We start from the raw sequence: 14946 nt of genomic DNA, 5'->3' as shown, positions 1-14946 counted from the left end.
CATAAGAGGACCTACTGGACACCTCGACATTGCACAATGTACCAATTGTTGAGTTTGAATCTAAGTCAGCCCGAATAGAGAGATTTTGTTCAGAAAACAAACATTTAAGATGTCAGTGTGAGTAATTGTTGGTTCCAAGTTCTGATTCAAGGGGGAAGGGGCATTCACTAGCCCCCTCACAATCATGAACAACTCTGGACATGAACTTGTGGATGCAATGCAGGCAGAAACTAATCGTTTCTTTGCCACACATATTGCCCGAGCATAGATCTTCAAATGCGCTCTATGTAATAATCTGTCAGATTAGAGCTGAGTATCTCACCACTTGCACTCCAGTCTTCTAGCTTGCTGCTTCAGCCCCTGTAGTTCTTCTTTATGCCAAGGGGCCAGTTTCAAAGCACATCAGAAAGAATGCTTAGAAGCAATCGTGTCCACTGCCCTGGTGAGTTGGCTGTTCCATTTCTCCACCAAGGTGTCAACAGGATCACCAGCAGAGCCAATACTAACCCCCTCAAAGGTTTCTCAGAATCCTATTTGATCCAATAACCTTCTTGGGCAGACCATCCTAATGCCCCCCCCTCAAGAGGTGGGATGTGATCCCGAGTCCAACCTTAACCAGATGGTGGTCCATCCATGGCAATAGGGAAATCAAAGAGTCCCCACCCACGGAATACCACCCTGTTCAGAGTGAAAGACCAGATCAAGTGTGAGACCAGCAATGTGTGTTGGTCCCAAAACTACTTGGGATAGGCCCATAGTTGCCATGGCTGCTGTGAACTCCTGAGCTGCCCCAGACAAATTGGTCTCAAAATGAACATTGAAGTCCCCCAGCACCACAAGCCTGGGGGACTCCAATGCCAAGCTTGAGACTAAGTCTGCCAGCTCAGTTAAGGATTCTGTTGGGCAGCAGGGTGATAGGTATACCAACAGAAGTCCCAGTCCCCAAACTTAAGTACACCCATTCAATATGGTCAGACACTTTGACAGGGATTCTGTTAAGAGAAATATTATTCTTGTAGACCATAGCCACTCCACCTCCCCACCCATGTCCCCTCACCTGTTCCTCCACAGAGTACCCTAGAGGGACAAGCTGGGACCAGACCGGGCCACCAGCCTCCCCCAAACAAGTATCTGTGATACATACCAGGATGGCCCCTTCATCCAGAATGAGAGAAATTATTTCAGGTTTATTCTGGACTGACCTGGCACTATAAAGAAGCAAGGTGAAGCTCTGTGGTTGGTTGGCACTGTTCCCCAAGGTCAAAGAGCTGGCAGTTCAGCCAGAATGGGAAACAGCTATTAGATTTCTGATTTATCTTCCCCTGCAATGGCCTGCTGACCTGCTGCTACTTCTATTCCCCACCACCACTGGAATAGCAGGCCCATAGTCAATTGATACGCTCCCTGTCTCTCCATCTCCAAACCAACCAAGGTCCCCATCTCACCCAGGATTTAAAACAGAAGCCAAATTAAAAACACCCACCCACTACTAGCACACACGTAGGTTCCTGGGCCAGGAGACTTGGCCCTCACCAACCCCAAAGGGGCAGGCCCGCAAGTGGTGGGCCTGCCACTACTGGCAGCTCCCCTAAATAAGCCCAGAGTTGGCTACTCTGGGCAGGTGGAGTTCAGGAGCTACTGAATGAACCCTGGGCCTCAGTCCTGCGCAATCCCCACAGATCAGCAGCCAATCCCACAGGGCAGACAGCAAGCGGTGGGGCAGGGGGCAGCAACAAACAGGAACGCAGGCTCTCATCCTGGGTCTGCCTGGGAAACAGATATATATTTTTTTAACATAATGGATTAGTTTCACTGATCGTCTTCACAGGAATTCAGAAAAGGCTGAGCACTCCCACCCTACTAATGTTGCACTACTGGTCTGGCATGGACCAGAGGAAATGGTAATTCATTTCAAAATAATCATTTCCCCACCTGGAAGGTCTTCGTGGTGTGCCAGATAAACGCTGAGTTCGCCCATTCACTCCAGCCCATACAGGTTGTTTGGACCATTTCACTTTATTGTTCATTGAGAACACACCTACCGGTGACTGAATCAAGCAATATTTTTGTCAACCAATTCTTTTGTCAGCCCCAACGGTAAGGATGTGTGACTCTCGTGTGGCCTGAAGGCATGATTTTGCCTATTTTTAGTCCAAATGCCAACAAATGTTATGCATTAGCTATAGTCATACTGTCAGCTACAGCTTTTGCTCCAACCTTGATTTCAGCTCTTATCCCAGCACCCGATTTGGACCCAACTACAGATCCAAACCACGCAGCACACTTGGCTGCCCTAGAGAACTGGGTGCTAGGGACCCAATCACCTCTGGACATTTATTGGAACCAGACACTATCCTGGTTTCCTGGCTTGTGAGTGGCACACTTGCCTCTCCTTTTCCCTGCCTTCCTGCCTTGTCTGTGTGAGGAAACCCACCGATGCACGCTACCCTGCAAGTGTGACTGGCACACCACTGGATATTGGATTAGGTATTACTAACTGCCTATCTCCCTATAAATCCTCACCCCCTTCTGTTTTATCTTCAGGCCCTTTCTCTAGCCAACCCTGAGCTGATTCAGTGATAATTCAAACCTTAAACTAAAACACCTCTTCGCGAGATTCCAAAATAGTACTGTTAGTTAATATTTTATTGCCTCCTTAAACAATTTATCTTCTCATACCCCTAAATAAATCTGATTACACCACATTTCCAACTCTTCTTCCTTTTCCAGACCAAAACTTTGCACAAATTTATACTGCAATTAACTGTTCCACCTAGTCATGCTGATTCCCCTGTGTTAGCCCACAAGCTTGAGTCGAGTGTTAACCAGCACTCTTGAATAGTCTCATTAACAAGTCCTCTCCTCCTTCTGCACCACCATTTACACTCAATATATTAAATTCAAGATGGGGGAAGTCCTCGTGGCAAAATCAAAGCTGAGTGGGAGGTATGTAGAGAGCCTCTCATCTCCCCTACGATTCCCCAAACTGCATCCCCAAGACATCCCCGAACCTCACTGCTGGGAGCAGCGGTGAGTTCCATTGGGAGGGCAGGTGACGCCGCTTCTTGGCATATACCCCACAGGTTTTAAACAGGTGCAAGGTATGCCGGTGTGTTTCCTCCCCCATAAGTGATTACTTTCTGCAGGGAATACTTGGATGTGGGTTATACTTGTGTGTGGGGTATATGCACAAAAATAGGCTAGTCTTATATTTGTTGGGCTCAGACTCTGTATAGTGCTGTGCAGATTAGCCATTAGTTCCAAGCACCTTCTAACAAGTGTTAGCATTGCTCAGAAACACATTTGAAACCCACCCACCCAGCCATGAAGAACTCTCATTAAAAAGCTGCCGTAGTTTTCAGAATCAGGGGCACCAGCACCATGACATACCCAGTGCTATTGTTAGGTACCAAAAATTTAAAAAGGCCAAATGTCACAGGAGACCCATGCATATTTTATAGCTTTCCACATCACAGATACTGGGAATAATTGGTACTGTACTTCTTCTCTGCATGCGGAAAGTAGTTCTGTTATGCAAGGCCACCCAATGCCATCTCATATCTATTTCCAGAAGAGTTAGCAATGTTATGATCCTGGAGTAACTGTGAATGAGTGAGAGACTGACAGACAAGTGATCCAGAGATGTGCAATTAAAAAATGAAGGAAAAAAACAAGGGGTACCAAGACCCCCCAACACACCAACTTCCCCCATGTAAGTCAACGGGATGGAATATATGTGGGCTGAGTGCAGTTAATAAACAAGCAGATGGGTGGAGCCAATTCAGCTTTGTGGCAACTCTTGACTCCCTCAAGACCGTCACAACCTCTTCAGCTTCTGAGGAGAAAAGGTGTTTAAAATTATTTCATTTTCTTACCAGCCATTGCAGACCTTTGGGTTTCCAAGGGAAAGGGGATAACACATTTAAGCTGAGAGAGAGGGTGTGTGTGTGTGTTAACCCTTCCCCAACATAAATATTGTATGTGTGTGAACTTTCCTGAGGAATGGAGGAGGAAGTTGCAGACTGAATCTGTTCACCTGCTGATCAGTGTGCACATGCACACAGTCACATCATTCATTAGATATAAGTGGAGCCAGCATGGTGTAGTGGTTAGAGTGCTGGACTAGGACCGGGGAGACCAGAGTTCAAATCCCCAATCAGCCATAAAACTAGCTGGGTGACTCTGGGCCAGTCACTTCTCTCTCAGCCTAACCTACTTCACAGGGTTGTTGTGAAAGAAACTCAAGTATGTAGTACACCGCTCTGGGCTCCTTAGAGAAAGAGTGGGATATAAATGTAATAACAACAACCTATTCCACAATCCCTTCCCTACAATATCAGCAAATGCCAATGAAAAAAATTCAACTGACCTTAACAGTAATGAACTCTAAGCAGTAATTAATATAGTTTCAAACTATAGGGCTGCTGAGTGAAGAGGAGCTGGGATTGAGTACCAATGTCCCTCCTCAAAAACAAATCAGAAAAAAGTGCATATTAAGTGAGGCCCGAATGTCAGTAGGAGCCAATGCCCTTGTTGCTATCGTTTGTTTTTCCACCATGTACAGACTCAGGGATATACTGCAGCATTTTGTTGCAGGTCCATATTTTTTGCACTTGTTTCTTCCCCAGAAACCGCTCCTTGCTCTTCTAGTTCTGCACCAAAGGATTGAAACAGAAGGATGAAAAATTCTCTTGCAGACATGCCCCTTGTCTTCTAGTCATAGATATCAGGGTACCCAGCATAACCGGGGGCCTGTCGAAATACCACATGACTATGGGAAGCCAAGTCTCATAAATATAGCAATTACACAACACCCACAGCCACCACCCATCAAATGATTTATGTGCACCCTCCAATAAAAGCATCCAGGAAGTGTCTCTGCCATCATGTGTCCAAATAGAGCTCAGTCAACAGCTGCAATGGTAGAAACAGAGGTGCACCTAGGTAAATTTGGAGCCTGGACTTAAAGGCCTTTGGAGGTCCCCTTCCCATGAAAATTAAGCATAATTATACTCCACTGGGTGACCAAAGCCACCCGGGACAAACTAAAGCTCATTTGGGGGGGCCCAGGGGCTGAGGAGGCCCTGGACTTCGGCCCTGAAGTCCAGGGGTAAGAGTGCCTCTGGGTAGAAATCCTGGACTAAAAGCCAGCTGCTAGCATGTAATCACTTACACACAACTGCAGCAAGCATTGCCACAGGTGTGAACTGTCCCCAAAGATGCACTCCTTCATTCAGTTGTGCCTCAGATGGATCTTGTATAGAAGCACAGCATTACTACTTATACACTGCTTTTCAACCAAGCTGTTTACAGACAATAATTATAATACAAGTTCCCCAAAGGACTCACAGTCTAAAAAGACTAGACACACAAAGGAGACACCAGCAGCCGGCTGTGCTGGGGTTGAACATGGCCAGTTGCTCTCCCCCTGCTAAATACAAGAGAACCACCACTTCGAAAGGTGCCTCTTTGCCCAGTTAGCAGGAACCACTTTGCATTCTCCAAGTGGTAACAAATTCTAGACAGGCCTCCCTCCCCAGCACCACCCACATGATGTCCTTGTGAGGAGCAAACTAAAGAGTTTTGATGGTTTTACATCTTTGTAGTTACACATTAAGCGGGATGGAGAGGAGGCAAGAATCCAGACAGGCTAGTTGCTTTTATTACTATTAAAGTACCACCAGTTCTCCAAAACCAACGTATGAACCATCTCTCTCACCCCCCCACCCCCCACCCCCACTTCTTGCCATGTGGTGCACCACACACTGAAAGGGAAGGAAGGGAAAACATCCAATGCAGTTATGAGGATGGTACGTTACAGACACGACTGGTGCAGCAGCAACATATGTTACAAAGTACAGCATCAGAAGCAAAGGGACATGGAGTCAACTAACTCTGCTCTGTTCTAAAGCAATGCTCCTTGTGTTCTGCCCCTCCCCATTATTCAAATGACTCCAGTACAGCAGCAACACCCCAGGTTGCCTGCTGGGTTAGCTTCCTGTATACCAAATAAATCACATCTGATCTGACCACTGTGACAAAGAACTACTGTTTCAGTTTAAAAAGTGCTGGGGGTGGGGGTGGGGGGAGAAAACCATCAGCCTAAACCAGTACATTTTTCAGAAGCCCTTCAACACACACACACACACACACACACACACACAATCTCGGGAACCTAGCTTTCATACTATTGCAACATCCCTACTATTACTTCCACAGATTAAAAGATATTGTATCCACAACATACAATTGCGTACTGGGGCCTGGTAAAGTAATACAAATTAAAACCGGCGTTCACGGGTGCTGTGGTGGTGCAGGGAGGGGAGGTCAAAGCATTAACAATAACTGTTTCAAGTCTTGAGTGGTTTGGGAAGAGAGCAGGCAGACATCAAGGAACACAACGGCTCATTTTGAGAGATGAATAGTATCTTGTTTTGTTTTTTAAAAATCAGTTATCAAGTTGCTATTAAGCACTGATCCTTGCCTTAGAGGTCTGGTTTAAAAAAAGAATCAGGTTATTACTCAGGACAGGACACAATGCACGCTGGAGTTGACAGCCAACTGTTGGGCTCAGAGCAAGCCTCATCTGAGCCCCAAACGGCTATTAGAATCAGGAGCAAAACTGGGGCCAAACTAGACCCAGCAAGGCAGCTGTGCACATTTCTTTGCATCTCTGCCCTAAAACATGGTGGGCAGGCATCATCTTGGTTTCTAATGAAATGAAGTCCATGGGGACATGCAAAAGCATCTCCCCTTTGCTACCTTCAGTCACTCCATTCACAAATTGTAACCAAAACAGGAACTAGTATATGGCATTTACTACTACTACGTTAAAGGTAAAAGTGTGCCATCAAGTCAATTTAGACTCCTGGCACCCACAGAGCCTTGTGGTTTTCTTTGGTAGAATACAGGAGGGGGTTACCATTGCCTCCTCCCACACAGTATGAGATGATGCCTTTCAGCATCTTCCTATATCGCTGCTGCCCGATATAGTACCAGCAGGGATTCAAACCGGCAACCTTCCGCTTGTTAGTCAAGCATTTCCCCACTGCGTACCATTATTTATATACCGCTTATCAACAGAAAGTTCTCCAAGTGGTTTACACAGACAAATGAACACCAACTACTGGAAGCGGGATATTAGGGCATTTACTATTCACTTAGGTGCCACTCACTGAACCCAGTGGGATTTACTTCTAAGTAAAAATTTAAAGGATTGTGCTGTTTAAGCGAATATCAGCCCTGCTGGCAGGGTTAACAGAAAAGAATAAGACAGGGCTGGCTGTGATAACTAAGATACCTGGAAAGCAGCAGTGTGTTTACCTTCCTGCCACCTTCTCCATCCATTTTAGAATGCCTGACTAAGCCTGCAAACTGTACAAGATGGAGGACAAATATGGCAGCTACTGTTAGCTCCTCCTGAGCATTAGAAGAAGTCAGTCTGGAGTCTCCCAGAGAAACATCTTCATTCAAAATGCCCCATATTTATTCATATTACATGTATATTCCATCTTCTTGTCAGGGAACTTAATGCAGTATACTTAACGAGCTCCCATTCAGGCACTGACCAGACCTAAACCTGCTTAGCTCCAGTGAAACCAATAGCTGTACCTTTCAGGAGAAAACCTACAAGACTGGAGAAAGTTTTGCATAATATGTCGGTATCCCAAAAATGTGTTCCCAGAAGAATTTGATCAGTTCCCACCAGAGGCGTATCTAGGGAAAATAGCGCCTAGGGCAAACACTGAAATTGCCCCCCCGTCCAAGCATCTGACACCCATCTTTCAGATAACTTTACCGTAATATCAGCTGAAAAATACAAGTCAAGCTCGTTAATCTTTTAATATTTCAAAAACTATTTAGCAGTGGACTTAGCCAGACCAAAAAATGCTGGAAAAATACAAATTTCAGTATGTGGGGGCTCATGAAATACCCAAATACTATGTGGAGATGTACTTGGAAAACTAAAACAGAAGTGCCTGTCTAATTCTCTACTATGCATTGTAGCATCACCATTACATAAATTTTTAAAATCAATGGAGAATTTGACTTTTCCCAGATACTCTGTAAATAATTAAAGGATATGCAGAGTAAACTGTGTCACTGCTTGGAATATATTCTAGTCTTTCAGAAAGACAGTTAAAATGAGAGAAAGAGAGCAAGAAACTCCCAGTGGGCCTTAATATTAAGGGTTTCACACTGATTCAAGGACAAACTCACCATTAACAGCCATATTAGCAAGACATCACATTTAACTCACTTATCACAAGAAGCAAAGTAAGAGCAAATGAATATAATCCTAGCTCTTAAGCGTCAGCTCAGTATTCACAAGCCCTGATTCTCTGTACATAGTGCCAATCTGAATATGTGTACAGTGTCTTATATTATATTTTATTATTATTATTATTACCCATAGCCCCTTTGGGGGGCTTCCTAAAGGCTGGGGGGTTTGCAAAGATTCCCCCTCACCCCGCTGGCCTCTAGGGCCTCGCAGGACCATTTGAGCATGTGCAGTGGCTGTTTTAAAAAGTAATTTTTTTTTTAAAGGCCACTGAAAACAAAGTGGCCACCGCGCATGCTCAAATGGCCTCTGCAAAGCCTGGCATGACCTAGAGCCTCACAGAGACCATTTGAGCATGCACAGTGGCCATTTTGTTTTTGGTAGCCATTTTTTAAAAAACCATTTACTTTTACAAAGTGGCGCCCCCCTTCAAGTGGCGCCCGGGGCACGTGCCCTGCCTGCCCTACCCCTAGATACGCCCCTGGTTCCCATGGTACAGTACAATCCTGTGTATGCCCAAACAGAGGCAAGTCCTATTGTGTTTAAAGCAGCTCTTACTCCTCAGAAAGTATGAACATCTTAATAATTTGATTAGTCTTTGACCAGCCAAAATACAACAGATAACTATCAACAACAGAATTAACCAGATTAATTTAGCACAATATATATCAGTGGAGCCATATGAAGCTGCCTTCTGCCAAGTCAGAACATTGGTCCATCTAGCTCAGTACTGGTGGCTACACTGACTGGCAACAAGTCTCCTGGGTTGCAGACAGAGGTGCTCTCACCCCTGGACATCCTGGCTGAAGTCCAGGGTCTCCACAGGCTCTGAAGGCCCCAAATCCTCTTTAGTCTGTCCTGGGTGGGTGTGGTCACCTGGCCAATCATGATGATGCTTAATTTGCAGGGGAGGGGGGCTTCCAAAGGCCTTTAGGTCCAGGCTCCAAAATTACCTAGGTGCACCTCTGGTTGCAGACAGGGGTCCTTCCCAATCCCCACCCTACCTGGAGATGCCAGGGGCTGAGCCTAGGACCTCTACATGTAAAGCAAGTAAGCTGCACCCCTTCTCGTTGGACTAGAGTTTTAAAGGGGTTCTAAAAGCCTACTTGTTCAGACAGGCCTTTGAGATTTAAAGTTTGCTCTGCAGCCTTAAGCACTTTTAGGTTGCTTTAATTTTATGCTGCTCTTTATTATTGATCAGTGTTTATTGTTTTTAGGACCAACAACAACAACCACCCCCAGTGAGGCACTACCTTGGCGTGGTTGTGGGGCTTGCGTGCTCTGAGGAAGGCGAGAGCTATGCCAGAGGTCCAACCATACTGGACAGGTCTCACCAGAGGAGCCAGACAAAGAGTGCCTCTCCCATCAACAATATGGTGAGACGTAACTTTAATAAATCTATACTGGATCGGTCGTCGCCCAGGTCAACAAGGACCGCGCCAGGTGCTGGAGTCCCTGGACATCTGGTGGCAAGTGGGCAACAGGACTCAGGTTCTTCAGTTGAGGAACCAGGGCTGGAGACAGCAAAGTTACTGGAAGAAACGTTGCTTAACCCGGGGGGAAAATACGAAAACTGCCAACAAGAAAATAATGATCTGCTATTACAAGTCTAGTCCAACTAGAAGAGGTTATTTAAAAAGAATGTACCAAATTTGGAAAGAGAAGCATCCAGATACAGTAACAACAGAACAAAGGCTAGCAGACCAGAGAAGATTCATAACAAGAAATAAAGTATTCACAGGAGTTGAGCTGGAAGAACTGCAAAGAGCAACACAGTCTCAAGATATGGAAGAAGAATTACCACCAACTGAAGCAGTTGCTCAGGTGCAGGTGGAGGAGGTGTTGGAAACAGAGGATGCCACTGTTGCTGAACTGTTTCAAAATCAAAACCCGGCAACCTCCCCTTTGCCTTCACCTCAAAAACCCAAATGCCGTTTAACAGAAAAGCAACAAGAACTAAAGCAAAAAATAACTGAGCACATGAACCAAACAACCACCAGGGTTTGACTTCCAGCTCTAAAAACAGTTGCCAAAAAACAACTTGCTCAGGTATTAAAAGATGTCAATGCTGCACTTGCAGAAATATCAACCAATAATTTGCAAGAAACCAACCAACTAATGTACAGTGCAGCAACAACAACAACACAAGAGCTCGGATATAAGATCAATGGACCTGTAAAAAAAGAAAGTAGTACATCACCTAAATGGAAGATTCGATTAGAAAATAAAATCTCCAGGCTTAGATCAGATGCTAGTAAATTTAAAGATATGAAAGACAAGAAGCTGAAGAATGAGAACACCAAACAGTATCTGATCCAAAAAGACCACCTAGATTCAAGGAAAATTAGAGAAGTCCTGGAAATAATAAAGCAGCAAATAACAGCAGTGTCAAAGAAGATTAGCAGGTATGAAGCCAGAACTACACAACACAGGCAGAATCTCCAATTCCAGTCGAATCAGAGACGTTTTTATCAAAGCATAGAAGGAGAAACTGCAAGAAACCTAGAAACACCAAATAAAGAAGAAACAGTGCAATTCTGGGGGAAGTTATGGGACAATCCAATAGATTATAAAAGCAGGCTGGATGAAAGAGGTCTAAAAATGTAACCAACAAATGCAAGATCTAATAATAACACCAGAATTAATAAGTGAAAGAGCAAAGAAAATTAAAAATTGGACTGCTCCAGGTGACGATGAACTGCATGGCTTTTGGCTTAAACACCTAACAAGCCTTCATAAACAACTATCAAAACAGTTCAATCACATTTTGCAAGGAGGTGATATTGAACAATGGCTAACAACTGGGAAAACTCATCTCATCATGAAAGACCCAGCAAAAGGTGCAGTTCCAAGTAATTATAGACTGATAACCTGCCTGCCAACCATGTTCAAATTATTAACTGGAATAATAGCAGATGAAGTGATGCAACACTTATTAACTAACAAACAGCTTCCAGTTGAACAGAAAGGAAATTGCCAGAACACCAGAGGCACAAAAGACCAGCTGCTGATTGACAAAATGATTTTAGAAAATTGCAAGAGAAGAAAAACAAATCTAAGTGTTGCATGGATTGACTACAAGAAAGCCTTCGATTCATTGCCTCACACATGGATACTAAAATGTTTAGAAACAACTGGTGTAAGCAAAAACATTCAGATGTTTATTTAAAAAGCAATGAGCATGTGGAGTACACAGTTAACAATCAATGGCGAGACACTTGGACAGGTTAGCATTAGAAGAGGCATTTTCCAAGGGGACTCACTATCCCCTCTGTTGTTTGTAATCGCCATGACCCCACTTTCACAAATACTCAACAAAACAGGCCTCGGATACCAAACATCTAAAACATCCAGTAAAATCAACCATCTGCTGTACATGGACGATCTGAAGCTGTATGGAAAGTCCCAGTCAGAAATCGAATCACTGCTAAACACTGTCCGTATATTCAGTAGTGATATAGCAATGGAGTTTGGACTAGACAAGTGTGCTGCATTACTAATGAACAGAGGGAAAACAACAAACACAGAAGGAATAGAACTGCCCAATGGAAGCAAGATCAAGAACCTGGAAGAGAAAGAACCTTACAAATACTTGGGCGTTCTCCAGGCTGATAACAGTGCACACACTGAAGTTAAAAGAAAAATTGGAAGTGAATACATCAGGAGAATTAGATAAATTCTAAAGTCCAAACTCAATTGCGGGAACACCATACAAGCCATAAACACCTGGGCTATACCTGTTATCAGATACACTGCAGGAATAATAGACTGGACCCAGGCAGAGCTAGAGATGCTAGATCGTAAGACCAGGAAAATCATGACCATCAATCATGCTCTGCACCCCCGCAGTGATGTAGGTAGGCTATACTTCCCTCGCAGCTCAGGTGGAAGAGGAATGCTGCAAGTTCATCAAACAGTAGAGGAGGAGAAAAGAGGCCTTGAAGAATATATCAAGGACAGTGCAGAAGATGCACTTCAAATGGTCAATAATGCGAAACTATTCAACACCAATTAAACAAAGCAGGCCTACTAGAAAGAACAAGTCAAGAACCGAGCAGAAAAATGGAAAAAGAAGCCCCTGCATGGTCAATATTTGCACAATATAAGTGGAAAATCAGACATCACCAAGACCTGGCAATGGCTTAAGAATGGCAACTTGAAGAAAGAAACAGAGGGTTTAATACTGGCTGCACAAGAACAGGCACTAAGAACAAATGCAATAAGAGCAAAAGTCAAAAAATCAACAACAAACAGCAAGTGCCACCTTTGTAAAGAAGCAGATGAAACAGTGGACCACCTAATCAGCTGTTGTAAAAAGATCGCACAGACTGACTACAAACAAAGACATGACAAAGTAGCAGGGATGATACACTGGAACATCTGCAAAAAATACAAGCTACCTGTAGCCAAACATGGGTGGAACCATAAAATTGAAATAGTTGTAGAAAATGAAGATGTAAAAATATTATGGGACTTCCAACTACAAACAGACAAACATCTGCCACACAATACACCAGATATAACTGTAGTCGAGAAGAAAGAAAAACAAATCAAAATAATCGACATAGCAATACCAGGGGATAGCAGAATAGAAGAAAAAGAAATAGAAAAAATCACCAAATACAGAGATCTACAAATTGAAATTGAAAGGCTGTGGCAGAAAAAGACCAAAGTAATCCCAGTGGTAATTGGCGCCCTAGGTGCAATTCCAAAACAACTTGAAGAGCACTTCAACACCATATGGGCCACAGAAATCACCATCAGCCAGTTACAAAAAGCAACATTACTGGGAACAGCCTATATTCTGCAACGATATCTATAATAACAGCAACAACATTGTTAATAACATTCAGCCATCCCAGGTCCTTGGGAAGGCCTCGATGTCTGGATAAAACAAACCAGTCAGTAACACCTGTCTGACTGTGTAAACAAGAAATCATCATCATCATCATCATCTGCTTAAACATTTACACAGTCAAAAACCCAAAATTAAAGACATCTGAAAATATCCAGTTCAGGGCTAATTCAAATGTTGATGTACAATATCTGATGTCTCACCACCCATTACTTGAGGACTTGTAAGTTACCCCTTGATACTCCAGCCTTTGATGAACAACCATGGGTAATTCAGTCCTCAAGTTTAAATTAGTTGAATCCTCCATCATAGGATCCATAAGCATTTCTGTTAATCTTACTTATGCCCTCCTGTAGTTCAGTACTATCTGATATTTTGGCCCCCTAGCATACAAATTTATAGACTCTATATGGCTTTTGGGGTTGGGGGCGGATATTTTTTTGAACAAGAAGTTGTTCAGCATTTTGAGCAGGGGATTGGGGAAGGGTGGAGCTGTGCACCCCTTAGTATTCCCTCCTACCCTAAAAATGAATTAATTTGACATTTTTATGCACAGCTGTATCCATGAAAAATCTAGGGGGTAAAAAGGTTGTAGTTTGGCACTGTAATAGCTGTGCCTCTGCAATTCAGAGAAACTGGTTTTGATTTGACTCTCAGTTATAAGCCTTTAGAATTGCACTCCCATCACCCACAGAGTATTTTTTGCCTGATCTTTTCCTAACCTCATAAAGTGCAGTTAAGGCATACTATGCTACATAACTGTGCATATCCATTTCAGCTACATAATGAGAAACATACTGAAGGTCCATAGACTATGGCAAGGAGAGTCTTACTTCAGGCTTTACACTCCAAGTAATGTTTGCATTACCTGGCATTGTGATATTTAACAGGTCAGATTGTTCTAAGGCCTAGCTGAAAAACTTCTGAAGTAGTTCTTCTCACATTCCCACCACCTCCACCTTCTAATGGAAAATGGAAAACCCAGCAAGCAATTGTAGATCCCCATCATATGATATGTAGCCACACATTTTGTAAGAAGAAAAACTAATTTTTAAGCTAAAAATATATATATAACTGGGGAACACAACTACCATACAGCCTCAAACAAGTTTAAACTCACCAGAAAGTTAGACCAGCAAAACAAAATAGGAAACAGACCTAGATTACCCATGATGCACTCCTTAAGTACCATGATGTTATTGAGGTTGAAACCAGCTGAGGGAGAGATCTTGTAATAAATTAAGAAAGACCTTTCCCCCTTTTAGCAGCAAAAGAGGTACTCTGGATATAAAGAGTTGTCTTTGCAATGATCCAACAAGCTAGGGTTGTCATTTTGTTACTAGTTCTGTTCTTTGTTATTAACAGCAGTGTGACATGCATAAATTTAGCAGGTGAAGCTTTTCCTGGCATAAAGTAATGGGGAAAGTTTCACTAGTTTAATTTCTATATATCAGGTTGCTGTTAATAGCACAAAACCAAGGGCAGTAAAAAAACAAAAACAGTTTCTCCCTCTAATCTTACAAACACATTTACTTCTCATTTTGATCTCTCAATAACAAGATTGTTGTTTTTGGTCAAGCTAAAGTTGCCACCTTTCAAGGGTTGGAAAGTGCCTTTACTCACACATTCACATATTTACTTTTTAACATGTTTCTAGTCTTCAGTGTTGGAGGGCAAACTCAAACGTAATACCAATTTCTTCAGGAAACTGCTGAGTCACTTTCTGGGCTAAAACTTAGAATGATGTTGAAATTCCTCATCTAAAAGTCCTGGATATTTTTTCATTGCCACTTTTCTCCCCTACCAATCC

The 14946-nt window shown here is 43.2% G+C and overlaps 1 protein-coding gene across 2 annotated transcripts in view; it reads right to left on the bottom strand.

The window, feature by feature from the left end:
- The window catches only part of ACOT11 (acyl-CoA thioesterase 11), a 151609-nt gene extending 137271 nt beyond the window's left edge, over nt 1–14338 (bottom strand). For both annotated transcript variants that reach the window (XM_053243603.1, XM_053243604.1), the window contains exon 1: nt 14257–14338. The gene's annotated coding sequence lies outside the window, so the exon portion shown is untranslated. The remainder of the gene's footprint in view (nt 1–14256) is intronic.
- Between the last annotated feature and the right edge of the window lie 608 nt (nt 14339–14946).

The sequence above is a fragment of the Hemicordylus capensis genome, chromosome 4, assembly GCF_027244095.1.
Source record: "Hemicordylus capensis ecotype Gifberg chromosome 4, rHemCap1.1.pri, whole genome shotgun sequence".
Lineage (NCBI taxonomy): Eukaryota > Metazoa > Chordata > Lepidosauria > Squamata > Cordylidae > Hemicordylus > Hemicordylus capensis.
This window is presented reverse-complemented; position numbering and strand designations above follow the sequence as displayed.